General features: G+C 41.8%; 1 protein-coding gene across 3 annotated transcripts in view; it reads right to left on the bottom strand.

Annotated features, from left to right (window-relative positions):
* LOC138304529 (sideroflexin-1) overlaps positions 1 to 23343 on the bottom strand; it is a 227778-nt gene extending 204435 nt beyond the window's left edge. For all 3 annotated transcript variants that reach the window (XM_069244665.1, XM_069244667.1, XM_069244664.1), the window contains exon 1: positions 23184 to 23343. The gene's annotated coding sequence lies outside the window, so the exon portion shown is untranslated. The remainder of the gene's footprint in view (positions 1 to 23183) is intronic.
* Between the last annotated feature and the right edge of the window lie 2322 nt (positions 23344 to 25665).

Below are 25665 nucleotides of genomic sequence, written 5' to 3'. Positions count from 1 at the left end.
AACGAGATCACGCGGAATACGAATTAAAGAGAAAAGGGAGTCCAGAAACCACACCGAAAACATGGAGCCTCATATGTTTTCAGTAGTTGGCCAGTGCGCTCGAGGCGGGCTAAACACCAAAAAAGGCATGACGTATGCATGCTGTTCACTAAATAAATCAAGCAAATTTTAAAAGGCAAGCCCATGAACCAACCAAAATGATGGGCATGACATGGGCACAGTTAAAAGCCCACATAGAGATTAGACCAGGGACAGAGTGCTTTGCGCTCAACCCTAAAAAGTAGTTCCTTATAAGTAAGCAGTTGAAGGATACCAGTCCGCCAAGCCAAAGGTCGGTAAAGAGATGGGCTCCAGGGGAGAGACAAACACAAAATTACCCACAATGCACAAGGAAAGCCATTGAATATGACGCAAGCAAATAAGAATTACAATAAGCCAGAGCCAAGCAATGGTAAGCAATCAGCAGGATGTAAGCCAACAGTAAGTTCTTGGTAAGGCCTCAAAAGGTCATTTCCAACAAGATAACTTGTGCTGTCTGGTAAGTTTGACCTAAGAACAGCAATTTTGTACAAGTGCATGACCTTGAAAGACTATGCCTCTAGCAAATAAAATGCTATTGCACATTTCTCCAAACATCTTATGATTTGTTTACGAGTGTTCCAGCACTGTATGCAATATTTATCACACCCAATAAAATCCAACATTGGGGTCTGGAATACATTTCGAATTTACCCATCAAAATCCACATGTCCATTATTTGCGAAGCTCTTTTCACCCCCACACACGTTTTGGCAGATGTGACCTGCCAAAATTCATGCAAGGGATATGGACCTTATAGCACCTTGTAATTGCCAGGTGCTATGACACTGGTACATCTAATAATCGCAATCATAAAAATCCAAGGCAGTTGTAATCGAGGCCTCAATTTGAATGAATTGATTATAATGTTCAACCTCATCTTTTTGATCTGCGACACTATAAACAAATGGAAAAAACCCTCAGTCAACAACTGACACATTCCAAGACCAATACTCAGGCACCAATTTACATTTTTGTAAACAATTCCTTTTCCATTGCAACAGCACATTGTCAAGATTATTTCCAGATTAGGTATTGTGCTGCTTTCAATAAACCAGAAGGGCACTCAAGAAGAAAGTGTTTCTGACTTTTTTTTTTGCCGGAGTAGCTGTGTGGTTCTAATCACCTTGTTGAGTTGAGTCAGTATGGGTGCATTATGAATTCCCAATAATAAGAGCAGCAGTAACTTGTTTATATCAGAGTATTGAATAAAAGGAAACATTGTTTCTCATTTGCAAAAAAGGGAACACATCTGCCCCAGCAAACATCCTACCCAGCCGGATAAGTGTCAACAATCATTTGGCCATTTAATATACATTACTTCCTTTGCCTGAGACAGACTTGCAAAGGTGTGTCAATCATACCAAACACAACCTGCCTGGTCTTAAAACTGAAAGAAGACCTTTGAGAAGGGTGCAAGTCCAGTGTATTGTGGATTTATTGATTTCTCAGCGATCCTTAATAAAAGTCAGTTACAACATTCTGTGATTCATAACGGACTAGTAAGGTCAGAACTTAGAATCAGATGTATAACTTCAAGTTCAGGTAGGGCTGTAAGAGCTATACACTGTTAAAATCAAAGAGTTGGGTTACGCATGGCGTTGTGGACCTCTTTTCTTATTTAATTAAAGGTATGACTACTTTATTTGTGTCTGATTGCAGTTTAGGTTTTCCCAACTAAATAACCAGTCACACGAATGCTGCTGTTGTCCTACACAGACACCACAATTCTGAAAGACTACACTGAATAGACTCCATAAGGGTTGCAAGCCGTCCTAAAATTAAAGAGTTTTCACCTCTCTCATTGATAGAAGTCTACTCAGTTAAGGTGACTCCTGTTCTACGCTGTCGGGACAAAGTTTTTAGTGGCAATGAGAAGTCAAATAATCCATCTCCTTATTAGTCTATGATAGGTACTATGACCCTCTTGCACTAGAAGAAAAACGCATTGCTCTACGTTCCTTGGTATATTAGGTCAAAGTACATCGTGAAGAAATAATTTTCAAAAGATGACTGACCCATTCTAGGAGGAAATTAGTTTTTAAGAACTGCTGCAGCAAATTCCTCGAACCAAGGGTTTCAAGAAACAATTAACAGGGACCATAACAGTCAAAACACAAATTGACAGATCACGAGGTTAAATCTTAAGCCCTCCGTGCAGTTGTTTTTGGACTCTAAAGCAAGCATCAGAGAAACATTTCTGGAATATGTACGAAAGATGCAATATATGCAACTTGGACTTTTGCCCTTTGAGCAATTAAAGGGATTCATTTGGAATCCATTAGGCTGGTCAACCCTACGGCATATGTCAGGTTATGGTGGAACAGATGCTTAGAACAAGAAGGCTAAGGCTAATTTATTTTATTAATTTTCTTTACATTAGAGAACAGTTAGTAGGGATAGTAGACTGATAGTTTGGAACACCTCAGGTCAAAACATACCCTATAAGAGTTTGGTATAAAATGTGTAGTGAAACATTATGAATAGCTGGATTATGAATCACATTTCTGTGGAACTTTCTGCATTATTTTTATAGGACTTAAATGTAACCAGATAAAATAATTTTTGACTGACAGGCACAAATATTTTCAGGCCCTTATCTTTATTAATCACCATTAGTAGCCATAACAGAAAGGCATTTAGAATGTGGTGACAGAACATTTTTGTAACTTAATTCTAAAAATGGTATATGGTGTCCGTCAATAAAAACAAAGAGGTTCCGTTTTAAACATTTTAAAATAATGGGACTGGCTCCACGGGGGTAAGTACAGCATAACAAAAAGCAATGGATATCTTAATCTTGTACTTAACCTAAAGAAATTCAAAAATAATTTTAAAAGACTGCATTTAAGATCTAGAAACGTGAATCCACAAGAAGTCATCAGAACTGTTAACGCACATGAGAATTTCACTTTGTTGAGGGCTGAATCAGTGTCCCACTTGGCAAAGAAAATCTTGAGTGTCATTCATCGTGGTAACAAAGGGAGAACCATAATACACCGTGAAGCAATGAATAAAAACGAGAAAATTCAGCTATGATGAAAAGGTCACATCGCCCTGCAACAACTGCCTTAGTTAGACCTGTGTTAAGATGCCGACTTTAAACAAGTGGGTAGGCACCTTAGAAGCCACAAAAAACTGTTATGGACTGAGCCTCTGACAACACTTTCCCACCATTTATTTCAACAATGGACATCTGCTTGTTTTACATTTGTTTTCCTTCAAAGTTCACAGAAGTGTTCTCCCACCCTGTTTTTGTTTGTTAAGGCTACTTTGAACTGGTTGAGCTGACAAGCTCTGAGTGATGCACCTGCGCTCAAGGACTGGTACTGTGACCTGAAAAGACTTCCCAGCAACTCTAGCTCTGGATGTTACTCTCAACTGATAAAGAACTATCCTGAAACAAGAGCTTAGGTATTCGAGATACTCAGCACCAGCTGCACCAACCACGGTGAGACAAAGGATGTAACCAATCACTGCATTTACCAGACTGCATCTGACTGAACTGGGTGCTGGATGTCAGGGCAGTGTACGCCTGCCCTGTTAAAGTTCACATAAGTGTTACTAACCACTTTGCATGGAGCGCAGCATGGCCCACACTATTTGCCACTTTATGCTGCAGTATAAATAGTTGTACGACCTGAAAGCATTGTTTTAATTGTAAAATGCTGTGTTTTCAATGTCCTAGCAACTATACATGAATTAAAGCTCTTTAAAAAATATTTGTTGACCTTTTCAGGTTTCCCATAAGAAAAAGATAATGCAGTCTTGTACCACCAAAGTTTCTTGCTAGAGTCAGAAACAGTAAAGAAAACACATCTCATTGCATGGGGAGTTTGGCAGGCGCCTGAAACAGAAAGGGAAATGTAGCGTTACATGTGACCTTACAAGACACCCCCACTGAGAGTCATTGTAACAAAAATGTAACATTTTTTGACCAGCATGGGTTCTTCAGTCCTGTGTGGCCATCGAGTGTTTGTATATGTTCACCTTATAACGATGGAATAGCTTTGAACTAAGATGGCAAGATAGTCGCTGTTGTACAGTGGTGCAGTTTATAAAATAGGAATACTTGTGATTTTACTAAGTGTATTAAATATGAACAAATGAATCATTATATTGCATTATATACAAATGCGATTTGGGTAATTTTAAACAGACATCTATCAGCTGTATCCTCTCGCAGAAACTATGCAGTTACAAAATGGCTACCCTGTTTGTGTGCGTGAGGGTGTAGTTACATCACCGGGATGTGGGCATCGTAGTCCTTCTACTTTGGTGGTGCTTTATTCTGCTCTACCTTCTTACCGAGGTGATGTAAAGACCGGCTGTCAACTTGTGATTCTTCAGTCTATAGCTGAAGACAAAAAACTATGGATATCATGAGCTTGCGATCCCTTGACCAGTGTAGTACAACAACCCTCCTGGACCTGTGCCACGCCCACCACTTCTACTAGTGTCACAGGGCTGTGTCTAAAAGAGAAAGGTCAGAGGGTGCATGGTGAGGCAGGCTAGGTTACTATGACCTTCCTGTGCCCCCAGTGGGCAGTGACAGACCATATGTGGCTATGTGCAGGAGCTGCCAGGGTCCTTGGGGAGTGCCTCCTACCTACGCTGTCCTCTGTAGCTCGAGCCTGGACGTGTAAACACAGTCATGTGGCTGCCCGTTGGCCTGAAGGGACTTGGTGTAGCCCAGTTAAACCTCATACTCTTCCAGCCATCTTTCATTCATGCATTTATTATCTTCCCATCGACAAAGCTAAAGGACCTTGCTTAGACAAAATCTATTGGCTTTGCCAATGCTTGTTTTAAAAGTGGGTGTTACTGCTACATGAGATGGGCCACTAAAAGGGCTGACGATGAAGACATCCACTTTGATGAATGAGTCCTGGCTCAGACTGGAAGATGGCAGCAAGATTTCTAATGGCAAGAACAAGGTAAGAGAACGAAGATGCTTTCACTTTTGCTAGGAGGCTTCCCAAGTAAACAGACCACTGCTTTTCAGGTGGAACAGAGGCAGGCCGCACTCTGGTAATTAAGTCAATGTGATAATATCAAAGAGTATCTATCTGGTTATGACATGGCAGAATCTGATAAATTATTATGGATTGTTTCATTCTAACTTTAAGTAGGTTTTTGGTTTGGAAAAGTACAAGCAATCCCCTCCCATGTGCGGATATATCTTTGTTGATCATGGCCCTCTTTATCTTCCTTATTCTCATCAGTTACCTGACCATACAACTTTGTTGTAACCAAACACAGCAATGTCATAAACCCGTAGAGCCCAGGCCACTCACCTATGGCAGCGCCTCATCCTGAAAGATTGAGTCTAGTAGGTTACACAAAATAAAACAACATTCCAAAATAATTAAAAATAATAAAACTAAAACATGGCCAAAGCTAATTTTCCTCCTTGTTTTTAAAAATTGTTTCATATTCTCAACCAAGAGAAACAATACATATATAATGTCCCTTGTGAACAAACACAACAAAACAGAATACAAAGTCCTATATCAGTTTTCATAACTAAGTGAATATGTCCTGCTTTCAATTACTGATAAGGATTCTCGACAACTCTATTAACTACATTTCGAACACAATTTTAACCAGCTTTATCTTCATTGAACTTTCCATGGAAATACTAGCCTTCACATTAAGATGCTGTATATCTGTGGTCACACTCCCAGAGCAGAGAATAAACTTGGGTTAGACAATCAATTTACAAGATTTTGTAATCTTTGTACTTCACAGGATCGATATGGTTGAGTCAACACCACTTGCATATCCTTAAAATGAAATTATGGCTGGCAGGTCTGCCATTCGGTCAAAGCAACGCCAAAAATACGACTAGCTTTCCATTAAAGCGAATAATATTACTTACTGGTGGTTTCTACAGGACATGCAGATAAGTTGCTTGTGGGGGCTAGTAACCTACATAGGGATTTTGACTAAAGTATGCTCAAACTCCTCAACCCTACCAAAATTCTCAAAATAAAAACAGTCCCAAAATGAAAATAATCCCAATGTTTCTTCCTATTTCTACAGGCTAGGATGAAACACTGTAAACCATTAGGAGTGAGGGCAACTAAAAATGTATCTTCGTGGCAACAGTGGTATTCTTAGTACTGGCTTACTCTTGTTTGAGTGGGAAACCCCGTGCTGCACGAATGTCTGTAAAAATGCAGTTCAAAAGGATGTCACTCTAAATGTTTGCCTAAGGGTCAACCATGAGAGTTTGCTCCCTCTGGTGCCAGCTTCGCTGTAAACTGGCGCATCACCAACCATCTCAGTCTAGTTCCAATATTTTTCCCGATCATTGTAAACTTGTAGCAGAGCAGAACCTTAACAAGGGAATGAGTGAAGAATTGTGATTTAGAGCTAGACGTACCAGATTCACCAAAAGGTACTATTTGAAAACCTGATCCTATGCCACACAATGTTGTGAGGGAGACAGAGCATAAACCAGACAAACATTATTGCAAAGTGAAAACAAAATTTCCTGGCCACAAGCTTCATTTTTACAGGAAGGAGGATACAGTGAATAGCGCTTACAGAGGGCATGCTCAGTAGCTGAAACAGTCTCCTTCCAATTTTTCCAAATTAATTTTTTCTTCTTTTTCCTAAATTACTATTATTTTGGTACTACTGCATCCATTTTTTTCTAAAGCATGCCGGCCACTTTACGTCATAGCTACCAGGAGTATTTCAAATTCCTAATTGAAGGCTGTTTTAACTAGCGAGGCTCTGGGTACCACCTTTTTTTGGAAGTTCAGAGACTCCCCTCGACCCACACACGCACGCACACACACACACACACACACACACACACACGTAAATGCCAAAATTATAAAAAATGAAAAAATGTAATGCTTGTATGCATATGTACAACTCATGATGTTTGTGCAGACCAACGTGATGATGTATGCAAACACATACAGTATGAGGTGTCCGTCTTACATTTTATTTGCAGTTCCAAGATGGCGGATGACATATGCAGCAGTAAATTAAGCAGAAATTAATTTCAACGTGTGAAAACTCGCTTTTCAAAAATGGCACGACAGCAAATGTCAGGAAAAGGCTCTCAAAAAAGATAAATTAAAAAAAAAAATGAAAACTTTAAATACAACAATGGGAGCACTGGTTAGCAACAGAGGAGCATGTGAGGAAAACGGATGCGGGAGAAGTCAGTACGTTGAGGCGCAACTGAAGAACTTGAAGGAGACTGAGGAGGAAGAATAAAAAAGAAACAAAAAGCAAAAAAGGATGAGCGGCGGCTGGGGTAGAATGAAGCAACATGAAGAGCACAAGTGTGATTTTGAAGGTGAAGCAGCAAAAGGGGGTGGCAGAAAGAAACCGCATTCTTCTCGTGGAGTACCGAATGAAAAACAAAATCCTAATTCCCTGAAGGGGAGCAGTGGAAGTACACAAGTCATCCTATGAAAGGATGGTAACGAAAATATACTTCACTGCAACAACGAGAGAGAGAGAGAGAGAGAGAGAGAGAGATATTTTATCACACAAGCTGCTCATGCCTTTTGAAATGGTCATGGTGGGTGAAAATGATTGTATGTATATGATCTAAGCCTGCTGGCACCACTTTTACATGCATGATTAGTGCTGCATACATGAGAATGATGTTTCTTCTTTTTTCTTTAGAAATAAGTCCAAAGAATAATTCATAAACTAGAGGGCTCACTTTTCGTGGTGTCTGCCTTTTGGGTCCATTATAAGTGTGGAGTGGCTCTATGCGGTCATTTTGGTCTGAGCAGGTCTAGAGAATGCACGTTTCTTTTACTTTTTACACAATAGGGTGACTGAACTAGTCGAATAGGCTACAAACAATTATATATGGTTTATTTGAGGATTACGTTTGGCACAGGTGGGGCATAAAATGAAGTGTTTTTGATTATTATAATCTATAAATATTCACAGATTTGGTTATACGAGGGGACCACGTCTAAACCTTTCTTGCTTTTAATGGGTAGAAAGTGAGTGGATTTATGTATGATGACACAAACGCACAACTTTTGTGATTCCATTTTTGTACTGTTTTTATTTATATCACATTGAAGAGCTTGAATAAATAACACTTCTTATCAATTTGCATTGTATATTTTGGTTTGTTGCCTTTTACCTGTACCGTGTGGTGTATATTTATTCATGTTTGGTTGTTAGAATTGCCATAGGAATTTAACACATTTAGACGAGACCTAAAAGCCACATTTGTAAAAGCTCTGTAGCTTCCAAATAGAAGGCCTTTTCACTAATAGCACAGACCTAAAGAGGCAAAAAAGGTGCCATCAATACCCTTACATGATAGTAACTTTAAAGCATGCACCACAGGGAACTTCCGGTTTATTCAATCTTCTTGAGATACGCCTGCACAACTGAGTTACACTATCCATGTAGAACAGGGGTCTTCAAACTGGGGGGCGTCAAGTGATCCCACGGGGGGGGCGCCAGGCTCTGGCCAAAAGAGGCATCATGCAGATAACACTGCTTTTTTATGCAGAAAAACACTTATTGTAGTTTTAAAAAGGTACCAGAACTTCACTGCAATGTTTAAATAACTCTAGACATATTTAAACATTGTCCACCACAAGGAACCAATTCACACTGTTTAGTTCCAAAAAAGCATTTGAAACTGTTCTTATTGGGACAATGAAGTACTTGGAAAATAACCTGAGTCTGCTAGATGGCCACATAACAGAAGGCCCCAATTCCCATGAAGGAGTTTTTGAAAAGTCATACAGCAAACACATCTAAATGGCAAAAGCCATAGCACACCGTTAAGTGGGGGAAAACATATACCTATAGACTTTCTAGGAAAACTGTTAAGAGATTTAAAGAAGCACCGGCAAAGCCAATAGGTCTTGCCAACACAAGAGCTATTGGCTTTGGCAATGTGTTTTAGGCATGTGGTATGCCAGTGTGGCTGCTGTTAGCATGGCTAAAGGGTAGATTGGAGTTGCGTAGTATGCAAAGGAGAAGAGTAGACTGGAGTTGCGTGGGGTAGATTGGAGTGGGGTTGAGTGGGCGTGGGGTGAAGTAGAGTGTGGTAGTGCGGTAGAGAGAAGTGGGGTAGATAACAGTAGATTTGAGTATGGTCGAATGGAGTGCGAAAATGGGTAGATTGGATTGGGAGCAGACTGGAGTGGGGTATATTGGGTTGGAGTGAGGTAGTGTGGAGTGGGGTAGAGGGTTGGAGTGGTGCAGACTGGAGTAGAGTGGGACAGTCTGGGTGAATTGGAGTGGGGTAGATTGGAAAGGAGTGGTAGAAATGAGGGAAGTGGGGTGCATTGGGATAAAGTGAAGTGGGGCAGAGTGGAGTAGATTTGAATGGAGAGGGGTAGATTGGGGTGAAGTGGAATAGACTGGAGTGGAGTTGGGTAGATTGGGATACAGTGGGCTAGAATGGAGTGAAGTGGGGTATACTGGGATGGAGTGGGGTAGACTGGGATGGAGCTGTGTAGATTGGGTAGAGTGGAGTAGAATAGAGTGGAATCAGGTAGATTGGAGTGGAGTGAGGTGAGGTAAATTGGGGTTGAGTGTTGTAGAGTGGAGTGGGCTAGAGAGGCTTGGCATGTGGTGGAGTGGGGTAGACTGGGTAGAGTCCAGTAAATTGGAGTGGAGTGGGGTAGAGTGGATCGGAGTCAACTGGGATAGATTGAAGTGGGGTAGATTCAAGTGTAGTGGGGTGGATTGGTGTATCTTGGTGTAAATTGCATGGAGTCGGGTCGACTGCATTGGAGTGGGGTGTAATGGAGTAGACTGCAGCAGAGTGGGTTGCACTGGTGCGGAGTGGGGTACACTGGGCTAGACAGAAGAGTGAGGTAGATTTGAGTGAAGTGAATTGGGGTAGAATGGAATGTAGTAGAGAGGGTTAGATTGAGTGGAGTGTGGTAGATTGGAGAGGAGTGGGGTAGCTTTGATCAACGTGAAGTGGACTGGGGTAGACTGGAGTACAGTGGAGTAGATTTGATTGTAGTGGGGAGTAGATTTGAGTACTTTGGTGTAGATTGGGATGGAATTTGGAACACTGAGGCAGAGTGAGGTGGAGTGGTGTGTGGTAGATTGGGATACAGTGGAGTGAGGTAGCTTGGGGTAGAGTGGAGTCTTTTAGGTTTGATTGTAGCGGGATGGGGTAGATTGGTGTAGTTTGGTGTAGACTGGGGTGCAATTGAGTAGACTGCTGTAAAACTGAGTGGAGTGGGGTAGACTGGAGTAGAGTGGGACAGTCTGGGTGAATTGGAGTGGGGTAGATTGGAAAGGAGTGGTAGAAATGAGGGAAGTGGGGTGCATTGGGATAAAGTGAAGTGGGGCAGAGTGGAGTAGATTTGAATGGAGAGGGGTAGATTGGGGTGAAGTGGAATAGACTGGAGTGGAGTTGGGTAGATTGGGATACAGTGGGCTAGAATGGAGTGAAGTGGGGTATACTGGGATGGAGTGGGGTAGACTGGGATGGAGCTGTGTAGATTGGGTAGAGTGGAGTAGAATAGAGTGGAATCAGGTAGATTGGAGTGGAGTGAGGTGAGGTAAATTTGGTGTTGAGTGTTGTAGAGTGGAGTGGGCTAGAGAGGCTTGGCATGTGGTGGAGTGGGGTAGACTGGGTAGAGTCCAGTAAATTGGAGTGGAGTGGGGTAGAGTGGATCGGAGTCAACTGGGATAGATTGAAGTGGGGTAGGGTAGATTCAAGTGTAGTGGGGTGGATTGGTGTATCTTGGTGTAAATTGCATGGAGTCGGGTCGACTGCATTGGAGTGGGGTGTAATGGAGTAGACTGCAGCAGAGTGGGTTGCACTGGTGTGGAGTGGGGTACACTGGGCTAGACAGAAGAGTGAGGTAGATTTGAGTGAAGTGAATTGGGGTAGAATGGAATGTAGTAGAGAGGGTTAGATTGAGTGGAGTGTGGTAGATTGGAGAGGAGTGGGGTAGCTTTGATCAACGTGAAGTGGACTGGGGTAGACTGGAGTACAGTGGAGTAGATTTGATTGTAGTGGGGGGTAGATTTGAGTACTTTGGTGTAGATTGGGATGGAATTTGGAACACTGAGGCAGAGTGAGGTGGAGTGGTGTGTGGTAGATTGGGATACAGTGGAGTGAGGTAGCTTGGGGTAGAGTGGAGTCTTTTAGGTTTGATTGTAGCGGGATGGGGTAGATTGGTGTAGTTTGGTGTAGACTGGGGTGCAATTGAGTAGACTTCTGTAAAACTGAGTGGAGTGGGGTAGACTGGAGTCAACTGGAGTGGAGTAAATTAGGGCAGAGTGGGGTGTGGTAGATTGGGGTAGACTGGAGTGGAGTTAGTGAAGAGAGTGGGGTAGATGGGGGTGGAGTAGATTGAAGGAGCATGGAGTGAAGTATATTGGGGTGGAGTGGGTAGATCAGGGTGGTGTAGACTTGGTAAATTGCAGGGCGTTTGGAGTAGAGTATGGTAGATTGGGTTAAATTGAGTGTTTTGAGTACATTGGGGTGGAATTGAGTGGACAGGGTAGGCTGGAGTAGACTGGGGAAGATTGGAGTGGAAGGGATACATTGGAGTGAAGTTGGAGTTAAGTAGATTGGGTCAAGTGGGGTACACTGGAGTAGTGTGGGGTAGTTTGGAGTGGCCTGAGGTAAGTGGTGTGTAGAGAAGGGGCATAAAGTGAAGGGGGTAGAGTGTCATGGAGTGTCAGTGTTGAAGAGTGGAGGGGTGTAGAGTAGACTGGCCTGTCATGGAGTGGAGTGGCATGGCAGAGTGGAGGGCATACAGTGGAGTAGTGTGGAGTATGCATTGTGTGGTGGGGCGCTGCCAGTACAGACAACACATTTTTAATTGAAATAACCGTTACATTTGCGCAGGCATACAGTTTTTTTTTTAGCACAAACGATAATGTGTGGCAGTATCGTCACTTAACTATAAAAAAGTGCGTCATTTGTACTTTCCTAATTCGGATATATTCTAAAATATCAGGACTGTTAAATTTTGTTGTATGCTAGAAAAAAAAAGCCTTTAGATATCACATAAATTCTCTTACTTTGAAGTTCAAGAAAGGTACATATCAAGCTCCCTTGTAAGACGGCCTGACATTTGGACTCTGTCAGTTGATTGTCAGCGCACAAGCAAGTGTAACCTGGTCCAAGTGGCCTTTTGTTGCTCCCCGATTATAGAAAGCCTATCATCTTTTCCAACTTTTTTCAGTTTTGTTAGAAATTAATAGGTTTTCACCTCGTTCATAGCAACCAGTTCCATCGGCGAATTTGGGTCATAAGCTTGAACTGGTACAGAAAATAATTAAAATATTTCCTTCCCGTTAGCCTTAAAAACATTAAGTCGAACTACCACAAAGTGGTTGGAGAACTTGAGCAAGGTATTTCGTTCAGCTCAGACTGTCAAAATGTTCATTCTTCTGGAGCTGAGCCTATAGACATATTTCGGTCCCCTTATTATCCAGGCGCTCCACAAGCTGACTCATCAAAATCCTCACAGTCAGTGGCTGATCCACTGGCACAGCGTACATTAAGTAATAGAGAAAGGAAAAGACTCCGTAATCAGCGGAATAGAATACTGAGCCCCTCTTTACCCGCAAATATAAATTGTCAATGACTGGTCCAACTCAATTCACAGCAGCAGCAGGGGTTTGTAAACCCGACTTCGCCTCACCTTTGGTCAGTTTGGGTGATCTACAACCTCCAAGCGAGATTCTGCAAAATTTACTGTCTAATACCCCAACTATGGGGGATGAAACTTTATCAGAAGTGACATTGGGATCCTCCACTATAAGTAAAATCAATGGCTTTGTGACATCAGTCGCTATTAGTCTGGGAGGGGATAAACATGTAAATATACTATAAGCGTCAGTAAAACACAATACTATTTGTGAAACAGTTAGTTGTGACGTAGGAAGACCACAGGTTAACATTTCTTCTGCATTGCCTCCTATGAATCAAAGTAGTTTGCCCCCACCCCCAAAGCAGACTCAACCTATAAAGATAAGACCCTTTTTGCTGATAGCTTGGAATTGGGGAAAGAGGGATCTATAGGTGACTCTAGGCTGGGGGGACGGACTTACCTAAAACCACCAGCCCATCAGCCAACGACTCTCCCTGAGTGTTTAACCACAAAGTCACTTTTCAATCTTGAATAGCGTTTGAAAGGCGCTCATTATATTCTGATCCGGGGGAGCATTTTAAGATTATTTAAGGCAATCAAGGAGTTGGGTGGCATGGGATACAGTGATATTGTTTGTATTGAATTTCTTCCTTCAAAGGGCTCTCAGACCACAGAAGCTACACTGTGGTGACATTAGACTCTGCTGCACTAGCGCAGTCAATTTTGACCAAAGGAGATATATTTTATTTGTGGGGCATTACAATCAGCCCTTTTACGAATCCTGGCTACCCCTCATTGCTGTTCGATTCATTAAGTCCAAAAGCCCTTTACGAGTCAAAGCCATATTCAATCCTGAAAGGAGCTCAGGGCAGTTCTATCGCACATAGCAGCACAGGAAGGACTGAAGCTACGAACCCTTTGGGGCCAAACTGGGACTGACTGACCACAGCCTTAATCAATTGGCGGCCCGAATGAATTTCTTCGGAGGCACTCCCAAAGTCTAAGTATGAATATCTGACATGTTTTTGTAACATCAACGGTGCTGCTCAGAAGATACAATCTGCTGACTTAATTTGATTTCTAAATTGCTATGAAACTGTTGTTCTGGAGAAAACTTGGGTGGAGGCAAGTTGTGCGCTGCCAGGGTACCTAGAATTTTGGAAAGCTGCCTTCAGAGAGTATAAAGGTATAGAGCCAGGGGTGGGTTATCCATTTATGTTGCTGTTAAACTAAAAGGGCAAATCATGCTGCTTATCCTGGAGGAGAACTGGGTAAACGGCATTCAGATCACCAAATGGAGATGGCAGTGAACCCTCTTCTTACTAAATGTTTACATTAATCCTGGAGCAAAAGAAAAAAGGGGGAAGCTGAACCGGCTGATTCAGATTTTGGGTGACCTAGTTAGTGATCAGCCCCATGCTGGTAACAGGGAACTTTAACACAAATGTGTTTCAAGACTCCATAGAAGCTCTTGAGGGTCCCGATCTTTCCAATCATCTGTTGGTGCCTGAACAGTCCAAGCTAAGTTGCAGCCCCTTGGGTGAACATATGGTACTGCATTTAAATAGTATAGGATTTAAAGTACTGAATGGCCGTCTGTTGCAAGACATACCTCCGAGTTCGACGAGCTCTGATGGGCAGATACACTCCTTCTTGGACTACACCATTTGTAATGAGGAAATGTTTCCTTTAATTGAAAAATTCTTAATATCCCTTCGAGCGGAGAGTGACCATCGCCCCCAGATTATTGTTATAAAATCTAGCCTCCATCATCATGCTGTGGCATGGGCTGCTGGGGCGGAGTATGTATTGAGACTTTGAAGCGAATAAAATGGAGCTCCACCATTAGTGATGCAGTAAAAGCAGGATGTGTTGAATACTTACACTCTGACGAGGATGCAACATGTCTCCAAATAAGTTATGGGCTAGCCTCGTCTTTGCTCTATGGTCAAGATTTCATCAACAAGTTAACAATTCTATTCCTACCACAAAGTTTATCACCTCGAAGGAGATACAGAAGAAGGCCGTAATAAAGTTGCTAGGGCATCTCTTGAGAGTCCAGATTTAAAGGTCTCATTGACCATATTTAAGGAAACGCAGAAGGCTTACAGGAAGGCCATTTATGAGGAGAAACAAAGACGCTCTGATCTTTTCTGGGCAAAGCTTGTCTGTGCCAGTAAGGATTCGAACTCAAGAAAGTTTTAGTCTCTAATTAATAAATCAGTAAATGGACAAAGGGGGTATGGTGGCATTAACATCTCGGAAGGAGAATGGGCATCTTTCTTGGCCAGTCCTTTTGCTGTAAGCAAGCTTGAAGACAATTTGCTGGACAAGGGGATGCAGAGTCCCATTGTAGTATTGTCCAATTTCTCACACTTACCCCTGAGGTCCATGCATTTTCACTCTGAAGCCATGTTTCCCTCTTCATATTGCTTTGCTGTATTATCTCCAGGGCAAAACGAGATGGGGCACCAGGCCCCAGTGGCCTCCCACAAGTGCTGTTTAAGCAGGATAACACCTTTTGGGCAGATCGGCTTACAAACCTCTTTGACTATTGTTTGAAGTCCTCCAGAATTCCTGAATCATGGTGTGGTGCAATAATTCATCCACTATATAAAGCAGCTCATGGTAGACCAGTCAACTCTAGGCTAATAGCATTACTTGATAATGAGGTTAAGTATTATGCTAATCTCCTGTTAGAAGACCTGCGGAGTTGGGCTGAGCTGAAAGTGTTAATTGCGATATGTCAAACGGGGTTTATTGCCGAATCTGGTACATCAACCAATTTAATAGCTCTATCTATTTTGATGTACAAGGTAATGTTATCATGCTCTGCGCTGCACTGCTGTTTTGTGGATCTTAAGGCAGTGTTTGATCGAGTCCTAGGAGGACTTTTTGGGTCACATTACAAAAATGGGGAATATCACCCATGCTCCTGGGGGCTGTAACTGAGTTGCACACTGCACCTGGGTCTGCATTAAACTTGGAGATGGCCAGTCACTCTCGGGGAAAATCCCCACATTCTGTGGTGCGAAGCAGGGGTGTGTGCTTGCTCCCTTGCTTTTCAATATTTTTTATTGCAGATCTGTCAACTCTTCTTGATAGTACTAATTGCCATTCCCCCAAGGTTGCTGGTCTACGGATCAGTCACTTGCTTTACGCTGATGATCTGGCAATGGTTAGCCACACAAGAGTAGGCTTACAGCAGCTGCTTAACCAGTTATCACTCTATATAGCTTCCAATAATTTGGAAGTGAATCTGTTAAAAACAAAGGTGGTCTCTTTTGTTAGAAAAAGGCTTTTGGGAGGCACCAGGTAATATAACAGTATTAAAATCACTTCACACCACTGTTATATATATATATTTAGGGGTGTATATTGATGTCAGGGGCAGCTTTGTAAAGCTGAGAAAAGAGGTTGAAGAAAAAGCATTAGCCTTGCAGTGTCTCTCTCGAAACTATTTAAATCTCTTAGGAGGACAAATTTGTCACCATTGCTGGAAGTCATGAGAGCAAAGATTACACCCTTACTGACCTATGCCCAGGAAGTTATGCTGGGTAGAGACAGTTGTATGTTTAACAACTTGGTTACTAAGATCTATAAGAGGTTTTTTTGCTTGCCGAAATCATAATCATCCCCTGCCCAGGTTTGGCTTGAATTCGGCCTTTTAGATCAGCGGCAACAGGTGCCTTCCTGAAATTGTCATAAGTTACGGAGGGCAAAAGAGAGCAGTCTGGAGTTAGTCTTATGGCCTCAAATTTGTTCCAGTGAGATAAAAAGGTCATGATCGTTCTTTGGATGATTGTAAGCAGTTACTGAAAGTAGAGGATCTTTGGGCTGACAACCCATTTCAGTCACTGTTTAAAATCAGTATCAAAGAGAGTACGCAGCTATGGTCTTTCCACTGAGACATAGCCCTTCTTGCTAAATGTAAGCACACTTGGGCATTAATTAGTACTTATCAGCCAGCATCCCCGGCTGGCTACTTTTCATGTACTTATGGTATTCATATGAAAGATAAATTTAAGGCCCTTAGGTTAGGAGACTGGGCTTTTTTTAACCATCTCCCCAATCAGCTGGAGCCAGTGGATGGTGAAACGTGTAGGGGCTGTGGCAGTTGGGAGGAATCTCTTGAACATGTGGTATGTCTGTGCCCAGCTCTGCTGAAGGAGCGTAGATCCCTGCTGCCGGGTAAGTAGAATGAACTGGGGTCCGTCCATGCAGGCAGACCATAATTGCCTCTTTGGACTCAGATGATATGATGCTGAATGCTTCAATGACCAAATTTATTAATGTTGCACTAATTAAGCTTACAAGGGGCACTGCGAGCAGCAACTAATGGCCAATGTAATTTTTTTTGCTCCTCTGCTTTATAGGGTAATATGATAAAGTTTGATTTTTGTAAAGTACATGGGTATCAGATTCGTATTGTTGCTGTCCTATTGATGAATTAACTAAACCATTCTTCGTGTTTGAATGCACATCAAATGTGGCAAGGTAAGAACAAGATTTAATTCACTGTTGACAGAAAGTGAGCATTAAGAAGGACAGAGTAAACAGGTGATTCTCCGCGGAGGGATGAACTGAAGCTGGACACCCTAAAACAAATAAAACCATCATAGAAAGCAAGCAACTATTAGTTACCAACTGCAAAGACAATCGTAAGCAATAGGCAGAATATATTCCCAGGAAAGCTTTCAGAATACCCACAAAAACTCAATTGCAAACCTAACAGCTGCGCTGTCTGGTAGGCTTCAACCTAAAAAGGAGAAATAAACATCCCAAAAAAAGCCACATATTAAGCTATCACGCAAAAGTCAGGAAAGAAGATGCAGAATGAGTATTGCAATGTATAGTTCGAAATGTGCTTCAAGGTGCAAGTGAAATGAGCTAGATACAATAGCTCTTTATTATTGGTTTATAAAACCACACTGATATGTTCTTAATGGGTCACATACCTTCTACCTGCACCTTAAATGCTGCAGTTGTTTAGTTTCCTTTTCCCGCCAGCTGCAACACAATTTGTTTCCTTGAGCAAAAACATTTGTATTAAGCTCAATCGACGTAAAGAAACCTTTAAATTTTTCCTACATGATCTTCCCGTGCAGTGCTTGGTGAAAGCAAACCCAAGCCGAGTCTCTATGGAAATGAGCGACTGGAGGGTAAGGAGATGCCCTCAGAAGCAAGGACGTGCTGCTACCTGTCAGTCTGAAAGCCTAGATACCAAAGGACGGGAGGCAGCAGAGCACCAGAATACAAGTTAGTGCAGATTAGCTGCCATCATTTAAACAAGCATTTTCAATGCAACAGGTCTTGAGTTTGTTCGAGTTAGAGCTATTAGCGTTGTAAAGCAAAAAAAAAACGCAGCGCGATCGCGCTATGTAAAATGCAGCGCAATTGCGTTGCGTGGAAAATAAACAGATAAAGTAGTCCGGACTCCAGGCTGAAAACATCGAGCCTTGTATGTTTTTGGTAGTTTACTGGTGCTGTGTAGGTGGGCTAAACACCGGAAAAGGCATGACGTATGCATGCCTTTCACAAATGAAAGCAAGCGGATTTTAAAAGGCAAGCCCACGAACCAATGTAAGTGAGTGACGTGGCATGGGCGTGGTTTGAAGCCCAAAGAGAGATTACAGAATGGACAGAGCACTTTGTGCTCGCCCATAAAAACCACAGATTGTCACTGAAGCTAATTTGGTGACAATTGTTAAAAGTTGCACTAAAAAAAACAAAGACTTTGACCCTATCTTGTCTAATTAATGATAATCAGTGTCCTTAATGACAGTCCATCTGCTGGCCAGCAATGCTAATCAGGGTTTTTTTGCTAGATGAAGAAAACGAATGCCCACAGCCCAGGACAGTCTATTATGTACCCTGAAAGAAGTGTAATAAGCCATTCTGCTATGTATTGATAGTAAAGAAGCTGAAGATCGATAAGGATTAAACATAATAGGGGATGGCAATAAAATGGACCATCTCAATAAATTCAATACTGAGTATGTGTTAATAAAATTGATGCCACTAAAGGATATTTAAGAGTGTGCAGAAGATGTCTCATAAGTACTACTGTCAGATGCAGGACATCTAGAGAGCTAATATTAACAGTTTCTAGGTGACTTAAAGTTCCAAATGAGTCAAAAAGAGTGCACCAGAGAAGAATCACATAAACAGGGCAACTGGAATTATGTGATTCAGTGGCTGTTGTTTTTTTCCACATAGTTATGAATTTTTCGCACTTGCCACATACTCCCTAACAGAAAATATGTTTCTAGCTCAAACAGAGCAAAAGTTCCTAAAAATGTGGTGACGTGGGTTTGCGTGCAATGGATGGATCTTTGCATATGGTAGCTGGTCATTTTTCGGTTGTTTTTTTCTGTATTTGGCCGTTGAACTGGTACTGAGATGACAGCTTTGCCCAGACAGTATTACCATGTATAAAAAATACCAAATAATTCTGTAATAGTATCAACAAATTTACCACATAATATGCCTTCCCTTGCTGCATAAATTAGTCAACCCAGTAACATAATTGTGCTGCATAATTACAGTGGCCCTGCATATAACTAACAGGCTATAACAATCGCTTTGAGTGGGCAGGCACTCTCAAACACAGTAACTGCGACTTTAATATAAAAAGGAGGGCACATTTACTTCTTCAAGGTGCAGTACTTCTAATTGAAGAGTACGGGCAAGTCTCAGGAGCAAACGGGTATTCTAGGATAGTGAATATCTGCAATTCTATATTTCCATTTCAAACACAAGCTATAACCTAAATTATTGGTGGACCCCAAATTATATGAGCAGTTCCAGTAAGGATACGTGCCATGTGTTGCACATGAGAAAGCATGGCCAATCTGATAACACAAAAGCTCCTGAAATAGCTATGCACCTTCAATAAGTGAAAAATGAGCTACCAACTCAGTTAATAATTTGGAAGAGCAACAGCTTGCCATTGCCAGGCACCCAAGCTGTCATAACTTGAACAGGAAAAGTAAGGAACAAGTTATTTAAAAACAGCATATACCAAGATAGATCACTACATTCACATGGTCACCATATGCTTGAAATAAAAAGTTTACATTAACAAAAACTGTCCACTGCATATATAAAAATTAAAAAGAACAATACAAGTGCATCCTAGCACACAGACATCTAAACTTCTTAAGTGCATTGCACTTAAGAAGTTTAAAATCTATTTTGAGTTTTAATGCACATTATTATTGTAAAATAGATTTCTTACTGACACATGTAATGAAAACAAAAAATTTGGCAAAGGTTTACCACACCATCCCTGGCACTAAAATGCACTCTTTTTGTTGGATGTATATGTAATTAGAACCAATGGCATCACTCACTGTGCTAGAGAGCCAATACTAAATGGGCGCAAGGTGCATTTACAACAAGTATTGGCAAGGCTAATAGGTCTCACCTTTGCAAGAGCTATTGACTCTGCCAAAGTGTCTTCGCCATGATGTACACCAGTGTCCTGCTGATCAAAATAGCTCAAAGTTAGTAGATTGGTGTGGCCTTCACTGAAGTGGTGTAGAAAGCAGTGACAGAGTGCAGTGGTGTAATGTCGCAAAGAGTGCACTGGCACAGAGTAGCTTTGTACACTATAGAGTGGAGGAGAAGCATTAAGTGGCATATAGTGCATTGGCATGGAGTGGTGCTGAGTCCAGTGGCATGGAGTGGTGTAAAGTGAAGTGGTGCAGAGTAGAGTGCAGTGGTGTAGAGCTGAGTATGCGTGGTATGGAAGCCACTACCATTACAGACAACACATTTTCAATTGAAATAACCATTACATTTGACAAGACATTCAGATTTACTAATAGAACTATACAGTGTACAAATGAAAATGTGTGGAAATTGCATCACCTAGTATAATGATTTGTTTTGATCATATTAAATGATTTGTTTCCAACACACTTCAGAACTAACAAAAAACGTGGTTAATTTGTCTTCCTACACCTGATATACTTACATAGTTCATTTAAATGTAGTGGGCTAAAAAAAAAAAAAGTATTTCCTACCCCTGCTGTATCCAACAAGATTGTCACATAAACCCTCTCACTTTGAAGGCAAAGAAAGAAAAGTAAACAAGCGCCCTCAGGACACAGCACCTGACATTTAACCTTGCTCTTGGAATGCACAGCAAATGTGACAAGATAAAAACACGATCTAAAGGCCTATTTACAGAAAGGGAGTTTGTGGAAGAATACAGTATACATAGTTTATGGATTTTTTTGGGGGGGTGGGGCTGAACCTGGAGAGCCCAAAGCAAGAAAGCAAATAGAAAGCCAGAAAATGTGACTTGCAAACCACAAAGCCAATGGTAATCAACAGGAAAAAGGCATTCCTAGGTCAACTTTCTGAAAGTCCCCAAGATGCCTTTAGTAATGCAGACAGCTGAGGTTTCAGGTAGGATGTGGCCTAAAAAGTATCAGGCCGGCACCAAATTGCAGCAGCCAGACCCTTCTAAAACTTCAAAAGAGACAGGGAGAATGTAGGGCAGACAGGCACTCCCATGGGGTGCTAAAAACAAAAGAAAAACAGTTGCTCCCTGAACGTGATATAAATGATTCAAAGCTGCAAGATAAAATAAAAAGATCCTATACAGTAGACTTAAAAGATACTCTTTTATCAAGTAATTAATAAGAATGAGAAACGGCATCAACTGCATCCATATATATGTCTTCACTAGCAGTCTTTTAGTCGTGCGAAGTATTGATTTAACACCAACTTTAAACATACTTTCAGAAAGTACACACTGCGGCAAATATTTTGCTTGCTGGAAATAAAATGGATTCTTTGACACATTTACAGTGGTCTAACAACACTGGCAGCATCACTCCTCCGGCAATCAACAGCTTAGCCTCCACTTTCATGGTATTGAACTACTGCTTGATCCCCTACCCATGAAGTATTGTTGGGGTTAAGCACAGTGAGTCCATGAAAATAGTGTCCATGCCTATAAATTCTAAAGAACACAATTTGTACAATGTGAATGCACTAGACAAGCTTTTCCGAAGTATTGTTTGGCATAAGGGCCGTGGGTATCTAAAATTGGCTTCCACTTATAAAGAACACGGTCTAAACACAATAGGCATGCTAAAGAAAAGTAAAAGTTCACTTATAAGTTACCAGTTCACAGGCATGCTTGAAGAGGAGGTGGACGGCAGCGTGGGAGGCCTACAACACTGTCTATAACTTGGCTTCTGTCCTCTAAAAACAGCAGTATTCGCAAGCATTGAACCCAAAGTGTAAATGACCCCAAACAACTAGTCATGATTTAGCATGTAGTGTGGGTGAGAGTGTGTGTGACCACAAACGAAAAGTTGTCAACCCTTCAAAGGAACACAGGGATTAAGAACCAGAAATAAAAGGGGCTACGTTTCGCACATTGTAGAATTCCAGATTATTATTTTTGTTTTAACAAAGTTATATATAGCCTGTAAAGTCTTAAATAAATGGGTGAGCAGTCATACAAAGAGGACCTTTAAAGAATTCTTTACAGCAATGTTTAACGTTATCTTGGGACTACTGAAATTTAAACAATTCACTGGACAAAGAAAGATATGAACACACACAAACAAATTACATTTCTGGAATATGGTGTATGCTCGAGTGCAAACGAATCAAATTTCTGAATTTTCATTAGCGCTTGGAATTCTTATTAACAAGCGGTAGACTGGAGACCTAAAAGGAAACATTAAACTTTTTTTTTATTTTTAGGGATTCATGCATATTATTGCCTAGGTCTCGATTAACGCGGCCACATCTTCAAGCATTTGACATCGCTGCTGCATAACCTAATTAATGAAAGTAATATTACTGAAGACGCATATACGTGTAGTATGATTTTCTTGCACAGATAAACACTTTGCGTGACCAATTCTACAGACTGAGAAAAATGCTTACATCAGCATAACGTTTAATCAGAGCAGAAGTAGAGAAAAAGCCCTAGAAAACATGCATAAGATATAATGGCAAAGATACCCCTTACAAAGCATGCTCTTTGCAGGTGCCCCCTTCACTGAGCAGCCATCTTTAGTGTAACTTAAAGGAAGATTTCATCATTCTGCAACCAGATGGTTGGACAGTGAAATACACTGTCTCTCACGCACACAGCTTGCGGCAGTTGAGCAAGCAGTTGAAAAACAATAACCCGTTCTCAAGAGAGCTTCAAATATTATGCATCCTTTTTTTGTCAGATAAAATTAAGTAAAATGCAGCGGACAATGAATTTCACTATGCGTTTCATTCTGACAGCATGTATTGTGCAAGGTCCATAGGGTGCAAATGGAAGTTCGGCCACGTCCGTCAAGCGAGACTGATTGCGAAGAGAAGGATCTCTCGCTCAAACTGGTAACATTGGAGATGGGATGATCAGCCGAAGCAGAAAGCATTTTATCAATAGCTTATTAGCGCACAGCTCATCTAGCACAGCAATGAATCCGTGACAGTCCCCACCCTCCCGCTTCCAAATCAGGCGTGTGGGCTCCCGAACGCTGACCTTACCTCTCGTCTCCACACAGAAAATATCAAACATCCGACAGCTCCTACGTGGCTGCCAACTCGAGCCAAGTGCAATATACGAAAAAAGAGGGGACGTAAAAAAGCTGGTTTGAAACTGAATGACAGTCAGAGCAGCAGCACTGGGAGGGTCTTTGTGGCAGTACTTCCCATGAAGGCCAGTGATTGGCTAAGACAAAAATGGCCCGCCCGAAACACGAAGACCCACCCATACTTTTAGAAACCACCCCCTTTGCTGCACCGGAAGTGACCGCCCTTGCGGCCGCACCGGAAAAGACATCCAAGCTGATCGGGAAGGCACAGGCTAGCCACCTACAGCTTTGAACTGTCAGATGCTCATCCCTCCTCTATATCGTAGTGGTTTTCAAGCTTTTTAACCCTTTCGCTGCCAGGCCTTTTCCCCCCTCCTGTGCCAGGCCTTTTTTTCCCTATTTGGAATAGTTCTCACTTAGGCCCTCATAACTTTTTGTCCACATAAGCTACCCACACCAAATTTGCGTCCTTTTGTTCCAACATCCTAGGGATTCTAGATGTACCCAGACTTTGTGGGTTCTCCTGAAGGAGGCCAAGAAATTAGCCAAAATACAGTGAAAAATTCGTTTCTGAAAAATAAAATGGGAAAAAGGGGTTGCAGAAGAAGGCTTGTGTTTTTTTCACTGAAAATGGCATCAACAAAGGGGTTGCAGTGCTAAAATCACCAGCTTCCCAGCATTAAGGAACAGGCAGACTTGAATCCGAAAACCCAATTTTTCATCACAATTTTGGCATTTTACTGGGACATACCCCATTTTTACGATTTTTTGTGCTTTCATCCTCCTTCCAGTCAGGGACAGAAATGGGCGTGAAACCAATGCTGGATCCCAGATACCTAAACATTTCTGAAAAGTAGACACAATTCTGAATTCAGCAAAGGGTCATTTGTGTAGATCCTTCAAGGTTTTCCAACAGAAAGTAACAGCTCAAATAAAAAAATATTGGCATTGAGGTGAAAAAAAAGCTGTTTCAGTCCACGTTTTCTTCTATAACATTTTCCAGCCATGGCAGATTTTTTTATAGCAATATACCATTAAGTCTGCATGAATCTTCTGGTTGCGGGGATATATAGGACTTGTAGGTTCATCAAGAACCCTAGGTACCCAGAGCCAATAAATGAGCTGCACACTGCAGTGGGTTTTCATTCTATACCGGGTATACAGCAATTCATTTGCTGAAATACAAAGAGTGAAAAATAGCTATCAAGAAAACCTTAGTATTTCCAAAATGGGCACAAGATAAGGTGTTGAGGAGCAGTGGTTATTTGCACATCTCTGAATTCCGGGGTGCCCATACTAGCATGTGAATTACAGGGCATTTCTCAAATAGACGTATTTTTTACACACTCTCTTATATTTGGAAGGCAAAAGTGTAGGGAAAGACAAGGGGCAATAACACTTGTTTTGCCATTCTATGTGCCCCCAAGTCTCCCGATAAAAATGATACCTCACTTGTGTGGGTAGGCCTAGTGCCCGCAACAGGAAATGCCACAAAACACAACGTGGACACATCCCATTTTTTGACAGAAAACAGAGGTGTTTTTTGTAAAGTGCCTACCTGTAGATTTTGGCCTCTAGCTCAGCCGGCACCTAGGGAAACCTACCAAACCTGTGCATTTTTTAAAACTAGAGACCTAGGGGAATCCAAGATGGGGTGACTTGTCGGGCTCTCACCAGGTTCTGTTACCCAGAATCCTTTGCAAACCTCAAAATGTGGCAAAAAAAACACTTTTTCCTCACATTTCGGTGACAAAAAGTTCTGGAATCTGAGAGGAGCCACAAATGTCCTTCCACCCAGCGTTCCCCCAAGTCTCCCGATAAAAATGGTACCTCACTTGTGGGGGTAGGCCTAGTGCCCGCGACAGGAAATGCCCAAAAACACAAAGTGGACACATCACATTTTCTCAAAGAAAACAGAGTTTTTTTTTGCAAAGTGCCTACCTGTGGATTTTGGCCTCTAGCTCAGCCGCCACATAGGGAAACCTACCAAACCTGTGCATTTTTGAAAACTAGAGACCTAGGGAAATCCAAGATGGGGTGACTTGTGGGGCTCTGACCAGGTTTTGTTACCCAGAATCCTTTGCAAACCTCAAAATGTGGCTAAAAAAACACTTTTTCCTCACATTTCGGTGACAGAAAGTTCTGGAATCTGAGAGGAGCCACAAATTTCCTTCCACCCAGCGTTCCCGCAAGTCTCCCGTTAAAAATGGTACCTCACTTGTGTGGGTAGGCCTAGTGCCCGCAAGAGAAAATGCCCCAAAACACAAAGTGGACACATCACATTTTCTCAAAGAAACCAGAGGTGTTTTTTGCAAAGTGCCTACCTGTGGATTTTGTCCTCTAGCTCAGCCGCCACTTAGGGAAACCTACCAAACCTGTGCATGTTTGAAAACTAGAGACCTAGGGGAATCCAAGATGGGGTGACTTGTCAAGCT

Source organism: Pleurodeles waltl, chromosome 7 (genome assembly GCF_031143425.1).
Source record: "Pleurodeles waltl isolate 20211129_DDA chromosome 7, aPleWal1.hap1.20221129, whole genome shotgun sequence".
Classification (NCBI taxonomy): domain Eukaryota; kingdom Metazoa; phylum Chordata; class Amphibia; order Caudata; family Salamandridae; genus Pleurodeles; species Pleurodeles waltl.
Note: the sequence above shows the minus strand (reverse complement) of the source record. Positions and strands in the feature narration are given on the sequence as shown.